Genomic DNA, 9,703 nt, shown 5'->3' on the forward strand with positions numbered 1-9,703 from the left:
TTATGAAATTTTGTTTAGCACCCATAAAACTTTTTGACGTGCTATAATATAGATGATATTTAACTTTATCACAACTGAAATATCCTACTAAAACATTGTTAACATTGCTATCGAACATAAATCTTACTATTCAGAGCCTACGGATTGTAATGTTTACTAAACCCAATCAGATCGCCTTTCTCATATGTTAAACTTGATAGTATGATTTCAAACAAGATAATCAACCTCCCAGTTCCAACATTGTTTCTGTGCATGTGTCAAATCCAAGTAACACTCTTACTCCTGTTGTGATAACCAGTGAAACAAAACTGATTTTAAAAAATGACCAGATTACTCGACGGCAACTTTATAGCTGAAAAATGTTACAAGTGTCACAATACAAATACCTGAAAATACGGCTTTTTGTTCGCACAGTCGTAAATACCCACTTCGCGCCCCTGTGCCTCCTGACTTCAACCACCCAATTGTCGAACTGCTCGTTGACTATAAATTTCGTACTCGTAACTGAATCTTGGCATCTAATACTTCTGATTGATTTTGTTGTGTAATACTCGGTTCTTAGCGCACTTTCCGGAATACTTTGTTAAAAGGATTCTCGTACTTTTATTTGCATTCCGTTTTCCTTATTTACTGCTCAGTTTTGTGCTGCTTTGTTGTGTTCAGGATTTTGGCTGAAAAGCCTGAGCTATTCTTCTGCTGTGGGATTTATGTTGCGTTTCCATATTAAGTGGATTTCACTAAAGCTGATAGCATTAAAGGATTTACCACTATGAGATTTGCATATATCCTTTGTTGTACTTGAGCATCTCTGTGTTTGTGTGTATTTTATACATGAATATTTATATATATAACTTCAATACATTTTTAATTTTATGAGCTCTGCTGTTTCTAAAGAATAAAATTGTTTGATTTGAAATCATTTGTTGCAATTTAAGCAATTGCACGTAATTAAAATACAAATTTCATCTAATGAATACACGAGTTACTACATTAACTCAGAACGTTGCTTATATTTATTGTTTGTGTAAACTCGTGTAATATACCTTTTGGCCCGGGTAGCACTCGCCGGCCCATGTTTTGTGATACAACAAATTTGTATTTTGCAGTGAAAGGTACTTGACATTTGTTTTGAAGAGTTTTCATTTTCATTGGTTTTATATATTATTTTCGAAAAAAAAACTATTTGAATTAGGAGGCTGCTTCGTAGAAGTAGGTTAATTCTTCAGTTAATTCACTCTCTTGATCTTGCGGATGATTTGACGGCTGGTCGTGGCTGCACAACTTCATTCTTCATCAGATGTGATATGCCATTGTGGATACTGGAATGGCATGCTATATATATAATAGAGATATATATAATAGAGAATTATTGGACATACGACATCATAAAGAAAACTAAATCCTAATACTAAGAACATATAGATTTATTTTACATCTTATGGTAGCTATTATTATTATTATTGATATGGGATATGGCACTGCGATTGTCGGATCTATTATGTCCCCGTCTGGGCTTATAGTATATCACCAAGCCCTGTTGCTTCGATAAAGAATACTATAGAACCTACTTTAGTGAGATTAATTGCATCTTCCGTAAGGGTACACATTCCTAAGAGTCTATTCCGCATGTATATTAGCGCAGCTCATTCCAACAGCACATTTGTGGTTGACTCTTCATTCTCTTCACAGAATTTATAGTTTGCATCCGTATATAGGCCCAGTCTCGTAAGATGATATTTAAGTTTATAATGTCCCGTTATTTTTCCTGTGATGATTTTAAATTTTTCTTTTGATAAGTCCATACAATCCTGGTATTTCCAATTGTTGTTATAAGTACGAATAAGTGATTTAAAGTGTTTTAATTCTAGTAGATAATCCTAGTAATTATAACTAAAAATGACCATATTGTGGGTGTCCAAAACAGAACATAACAGAAAGCTTGCAGATCGGTTAATACAACTGCGGTTAACACAATTGACTGCCTAAGTTGAGTGAATATTATGTCCAATTTAATCGCATCAATAAAAAACAATAATCATGCACTAGACTGGCTTTAGTTGCTATATTTTATTTGCCAACTACCTAAAATGGGTCCTTACATTTGTCAAAATGTAACTTATTTGCATCCTTGCAGTTATCATTTTGAATAATTTAATGTAGAAATTACTGAAGTTCGAGAAAGTATAAATTTTTAGAAGTTTACCATGCTGGGTAACTTATCACGATGTGGAAAGTTGAACAAGGATGGTCCTTATGGCAAGGGGCACATAACACGTGAGAGCTGCAACGGTGTACGTAATTCGTTTTTCATTTCATTACTGAGTTTTTAGTTTTCATTATTTTTGTCATTATCGAAGCGAAAAACTTTAATGGAAAAACTTTAAATGCGACAATTTTGTGGTCGAATGTGCGATAATGATGGGTACACGTATGCACTCTGTAGGAAGGAAAAACTCCTTTTGTTTTATGTGACGAGCAAGTGAGAATATTTTATGGTTTAATATCTTCCAACTTCTGCCAAAATTACATTGAAAAATGTGATTTACACGATGTTGCCAATTTAGTATCGTATATGGGTTTATACACTGGATGATTGGTACACATACCATGTATGAATATAGAAAGAAGGATGTTTAATTTGGAAAATGAAGAGTAATTGCACTTAGAACTACACATAAATATGCTTAAAAATAATTGCCAGGGTATTTGGCTGTTTGGACTTTTTAATTTAAGTCAATTTTCAAAACGTATTTGATTTTTAATCTTCCATTCCAAAACAAATCCAATTAATGCTCCAGAGATTCACGCTTTAAGAGGATACCATTGTTTAGGGATTATGGTTTACCATAGTTGCAAAGTTTGTTGAACATTTATGAGGCTGTAAATTTGAAAATTTGTACTTTAGGATTTTAATGTTCGCAAGGATTAAGCTTGAATGGCGTTAAGTTCTTAAGTCGCACTGGCTCAATTCGACACTTGAGCACTTCTAAATATCCTCCTTATTATCAACCAAAAATATTGCGCTCTGGTCAAAAAATGAAAAATTATGCCAACCCAACTTGCTGCAGTGCAAACAAACACAAACAGACGTGAGGATAAAAACTTCGAAGATTATGCATATCCACACAAACCGGCACTTCGCGTGGAGTTTGCTACGCTTAATGGCGACTTCCGCCTTAATAAATCATAATAAATTCTTACTCGCTCCACTCAAACTGCTGCTGGAGTCAATAGCAATCGGTAGGTGTAGAGGAGTATGTACACAGGAAGGGTAGGGGCTGAAAGAGCTAAATAATGTTCAAAAGTTTTTGAAGCCAATATGAAAAATATTCCGAACAGAAAACTGCGCATCCATTAAAATTTCATTTTCAACTTTTGAGTGTCGGCAATTCCCCATTCCTCTCTCCCTATAAAAGTCTAAAAGGGAGTTAAAAAGTTAAGAGTCTCTACAATTTGAATAATATGAATTTAGTACCGAAATAGTTAAGAACAGCATTAGGCAAGGGGTAAAGGAACAAGAATATTCATAAAATCATAAAAACATTTGACTCTCCTAAACTTAAGCTAATCAGTATTATGGCACATTTAGATTGCTAGTGCTTTTTATATTGCTTCATATTAAATCTTTTATAAAATTCGATATATATTTTTATAAAAAAAACTTCAAAAGTATAATAGCAAAAGAATATTGCATTTATTTTTAACGTCCGTTTTAACGAAAGACTCCAAATTCATAATAGAAACTATTGTTTTCAATACAGAGCATTTCATCAAACGGTAGTGATAAAGAAATTATTTTTATTAATTTTAATTAATTTAATTCTTAGCTAACCGCATGGTTAGCTGCATAGCTGTTTCATCAGTGATCTTGGAATTATTTCTTATATTTAATTATTCATAAGTAATTTTTTGAGACTGCAAGTACCAGAAATCGAACTCTTGCCCTGCCAAATTAAAAGTTCAGAGATAATGTTCATTATCAAACTGACCCAAAGCCGCACTTGACTTGTGTATTCGAACGTGGAGTTTGGTTAATTTGCTACGAAAGTTCATTAATAAATTTACTTGATGTGTTATAGATATTAGAATAAAATCTTAATTTAAAGATTTAGATTTAAGCTCACCACAAGAAGAACTAACTAAATTGTAAAGTATCAGGTCTTAAATCTTATTTATCAAAAAATTGTACAATATCACAATATTATTTGACGGAATACATAGTAAATTTAAATTAAATAAAAAAATATTATAATGAAATCTGGTTTATTGACCGAAGAGTAGAATGTGAGTAATGGAATCCTACGAGGATCACTATTTTTATTTTGAACCTAAGCAATACTGATTGTTATCAGGTGAATTCTGATATATAGCGAAAAAATGACGATGATTTATTAAGACTTGGATTATCAAGACAAGAGTGCATCGATCAACATACTTCCACATTTTTCGATGAAACTTCATACTTTGCCACTGAGAAACGCTGGTACAATTATTTTAATAGTGGCCGCAGTTCGCTCACTGGCGAAATACGTAAAGATCTTCTTGCTTCATACTGTGAGATTGAGGGAACCCTAAGTATTAGTTTCACCAGCATATATAATATATTACACGATTATTTAGTCGGGAGAAAGATTAGTTCTCATTGAATCCTCCATCATGTAATAAAATTTCAAAAAGATACTCTTGTCGATTGGTGCATACATATCTTCAAGAAGTATAATGGCGATGCTTTAAAAAACGTATATAAAATTGTAACAGGTGACGAATCATATCACATATCATGTCAGTCGGAACGTAAACAGCAGTCGACTGTATGGGTATTTCAAGATGAACCAAATCCAACAAAAGTTCTTCGCGTTCGAAGCACTTTGAAACAAATGATCGCTTGTTTTTTCAGGAAAACTCGGAAATGTGTGGCAACTATACCAATACAGGAACTTAAAACGTTCAATTTCTAATGATATACAACCATTTGTTTATCAGAAGTCTTCATTTAAATACGGAAAACAAACAAGCGTCGTCGGATCATTCAAAAAATCGAATATATATATATATATATATATATATATATATATATATATATATATGTACAGGTATGAATGTGAATAAATGTGATGGTTAAGTAGAACATATTACAATTTTTAGAACAATTATGTATATAAAATAATATTGAGTTTACTTAAAGGTCAATTTATTGTTGTTAATTTCATTTTATCTGTTTTGAGTAAAAAAAAATAACAGATAAATGAGTTTTCTTTGTAATTCAAAATACTACCCATAAATAATTAAATATTTTCATTTTACTAGTTTAGCTTTTGAATAATTTTTTATATTTCCAAACCAATTTTATTATAGAGTTCTACTCTGACTTATAATCCGTATATTATCTCAATAAAAACATAACTAAAGCTAGTAAATAATAATACAAATTGAATTATAAATAATAGAGGGTACCGTATACATATAAAAAGTACAACCAATATTAATAAAATAACAGATTATAGTATATTCAATATTATTATAACATAATAATATTACGTATAAATATTTTAACAGTTATACAATCGCACTTAAAAAACCATGAGTATATTTATCGTCAGGTTCAAGCGATGAAGCTTAAGATTTTACCAGTAAAATTTTTATATTACTTAGTGGCCTCTTACGCTCAAAAAACAAATTGAATATTATATATAGCAAACGTATAGACTTTCATTTCTAATCTCATATCCTGATAGAGTTTTTAATATTTTTCATAACAGAAAATAAGCTATCTTGATTATCGAAACAGCCGAAAGCGTAAGGAGCTAATGCATTGCCGATAATAATGCAGATAATGCATGTACTTCAACAATTTCAGACCCTTAGTAGGAGCATCAATCTTTCACACTGTAATTTATACTCGGGTTTTACTGCAGAAACGATATTTAATTATATATAGTATGTATTTGTACACATACATCATCACTCCAATTAGGAGGGGTCTCCTGAGATCTTATCCCTTTCACCTGGTTACTTGTCTGTGTTATAATACGAGTAGTATCTCATCACACTTCACTAGAATATTTCCTGGCGATTTTTCTGATGAGATATAAACTGATTCGTTTTTGTTTAGTTTTTTAATTTACATTGTTGGGTTTAAATACTATAAAAACTCTCTTTGAATTTCGTAATCTGCTCCGTATTTTAAGCAATAAAGGCAATTTAATTTCCATATAAAATAAATGTTGATTGTTACTTAAATTGAAGCTTTGTTTACATGAAATCAAATTTCTGTTCTGCATTCTGAGTTCAAAACAAAAAGCTTCAACGAAGTCTAAAAAATCAATTATTATAACGGATCTAAATTTGCATGCACTTGTGCAGGTACAGAACGCTCAATCAACAATAATTGAATACGTTACTTTACTCCCACATAAGCGAAAGGCATCCTTCCCAAGCATCTGCACACGTGTAAAGTGGCAAATGCTCAGATGCGAAGCAGGAACGCAAATACTCGAACGTGAATTGCAGAATTCGATTGATTGCCGTTGGCGTGTAAACACGTGAATCCACATATTTGCCAATCTGAGTCCGTCCGCACGGCTGTCTGCCCATTTGCTGTTAGCTCTGTCAATTTATCTGGTGGACCAACGTGAACAATAGGAAATTCGTGTTTAAATAGTGCTTTTTTTCCCAAATTCATTACTGTCATTTCCTCTCTAAATCGTAATCGAACGAGATACAAAATCGAAATCTATTGAAAAAATGACTCATTATAAGTACAAAGGGCTTTGGAATGCAATCCCAAATATGTTTGAAGCATATTTGTTTCTGATTTCAAATTGATGACTTGTGTCCTATTCTTTTATAGAATAATCTCATGTAGTCACATATAAAATTTTGTGGCTTTTCATCGAGATAAGATAAAGCAGCAATTTAGAAAATTCACATTATATACAAAGATTTCAATGCGAACAAAATAGCAAAATAATATAAATAAAATATGTTCGATAAGACATAAACAAGTTATAGTTATCTGTTTTGAAAACAGATACCAGAATCAGGTTCTGAAAGCCTTTTTATGAAACAAACTCTAATGATCTAATCAAACTTTTATATAAATCCAATATATTGATTAGTACTCGTATGTTACTATTCTTGAAGTAAATGATTCCCAAATAAGTATCTATTATATTTGTACTGAATTCTAAACAATGCTACGAAGAAGGATACCTAAACTAAATCAATTTTCAGATATTGACTAAATAGTAAGTTCTATTATTAGAATATACTAGATAATAGACTAGATATTAAGTCAACACGAAAACTAAATGAATAAATAAGTATTTCATGTACAGACTATATCATTTTGAAAGACCCTACGTTCAAGAAGCAATTTATTGGTCGAAAAGGATTTACTTGCTGCAATCAACTTTCAGACATGCCTCTACTGCGTGGGCACCTTTTCCAGTAACCTACAGCAAGCAGCTAGTTATTCCTCAACTTGATCACTCTACCGGAGACTTCATTTACGTCTTCTTCATTTAACTGTTGCTTTAAATACATTTTTCGCAGAAACATCGTCATTCATCCTCACGATATGACAAAACCAGTGGATTCGCAGGATATTAATTCGCTGAACAATGTTCATGTCATGATTAAACTCATATAACATATGCTTTATTCGGTTGCGGTAATCGTTGTCAACTCAAAGAGGACCAACAATGTTAATCCCGAATCCTTCAAGAGAAACTTCATCATTATAAAATATGTTTAATAGTTCTACGCCATACAAAGCGAAAGGCAGGGTAAGCGAGCTACAGAGATAAGTGCATCCGTCGAGAGAGAGTTCTACTGAACCCATAGTGGTACACATAAGCAACGTCAACTTATAGTTTAATCTCCAGGCTGAAATCGTTGTTGTTTGTTACGATTGATAGATGAAATCCTTAACAGGTTTGAATATATTCGCTAGTAATCAGCATAACGTTCAAGCAATGCTTATTTTTTCCAATATCCGACATTCATCTCTTTCAAACTCGTTTTAGTAAATTCCATTTCGACAACAACAAAGGTAACATTAAGGTCATGTTTACTATACCCAATGATACCGATGTCGTCAGGGATTTCCTTGCCAAATAAATAATTCAAATATCCATTATCCATTAACAGTATTTCGAATAGGAAACTGATGGGTTTTATCATAATACTGGAGGTGTTGTGATATGAATTTACCCTTTCACATATGATACTTCTTGTATCCTTGATTAAGAATTTATAACCAGAAATTCTTTTGAAATTTTTTGAAAGCAAAGACCTTGTATATGTACAAATAAAAAAAAATCCAGTAGATATTTCGATATATAAAGTGTGCCAGATCCATGATCGGTTTAGCAATCAATCAGAATACCCTTTGAACTGTCATGTTACAACGACAGAAACTCCTAGAAATAAAGACACACTTTTCCTGTCGATAACTCATTCACTCATTCCAAAGAACCCACAAGCAGTAAAAACTGTCAAAGGCGTTTAACTTCAAACACATGCACAAATTGTATCTCGTATCTTTACTTCGAAATGCATTTCTGCAACTACATTTCAGTGATGCAATTAAATTGAAATATTTTCCGAACCGTAGGAACGTATTTCTACCATTTGTGAGTTTATTTGCCTTGAACTTACATAAGTAAAGTCATGAAGGATGCAGATTGAACGTACACCCGGAGCATACTGAGACCGTTATTTCCTTTGACTCCTGAATCGCACTCTAATGCACTGTTGATAAGGAGCTTACCACGTTGATCGCCCGACTTAGCGAATATAAGTTCTCTTTAAGTGTGTGTGATTTATGCAGTTTTTGTTCAATATTTAAATTATTCTTAAATGAAATGAAGTTGAATTTTAAAATATTTAAGTTTTCCTTCTATCAAAACTCGATGTAGGCTTTCGTTTTAACAAAAACAATATTTTATTTTTGTTTTTTGTTTTTTACGTAGGAGGAAGTTTAGATGTTTTTCAATTTATTGCCGTATTTTCTGCCACTTCCTGCGGCTACTTTATTTGCGAAATATTGCGAAATATTCTACGGATAAATTGACTAACTTTTATATTTATATTCAATTCGATTTTCTTTTTCTGGCTGTTATCCTTTTTCTGCGCAATTTAATCTTTTTGTCTGCTTTACAAATTCCTTTTATGGGATCTATTGGTTTAATCCTTCCGCCGAAGCTACAATTTTGATTTGTATATTTTTATTGCTTCTTTATTTATCTGCCTTTATAATTCCAAAGTCAATAAAAACTCACTTCGAGAAATATTTACTAAAAATTGGTCTTTTGTTTGTTTTATATTCAAATTTTTAAACCTTACAGTTATGTTATAAAAACGCAAATTTTAATACAAAAATATTAGAATGTAAGTCAAACATGACAAAAATCTTACTCTTACTTTAGATAGATAGATACTTAGGGAAATGGATCCCAGTAGAGCAGATATAGTAACTATTACTAAAGGAATTGCTTTGAATGGTAACTGCGGCTGTAATCCGATTGATGACAAAACCCAAAAGCTGAGTACTAACTTTGGACTGCTATAATAACTTTGTTGAATGTTTTATGTGCAATCAAGAGCCCCATTTTGAGACTTGAACTCCCTCAAATCGCATTTAATAGGAATGGCCAAAGAAAACGCGTATCCCAACCACTAAAAGGTTTGCTAGAAGAAA

This window comes from Teleopsis dalmanni, chromosome 1 (genome assembly GCF_002237135.1).
Source record: "Teleopsis dalmanni isolate 2A chromosome 1, ASM223713v2, whole genome shotgun sequence".
NCBI lineage: Eukaryota > Metazoa > Arthropoda > Insecta > Diptera > Diopsidae > Teleopsis > Teleopsis dalmanni.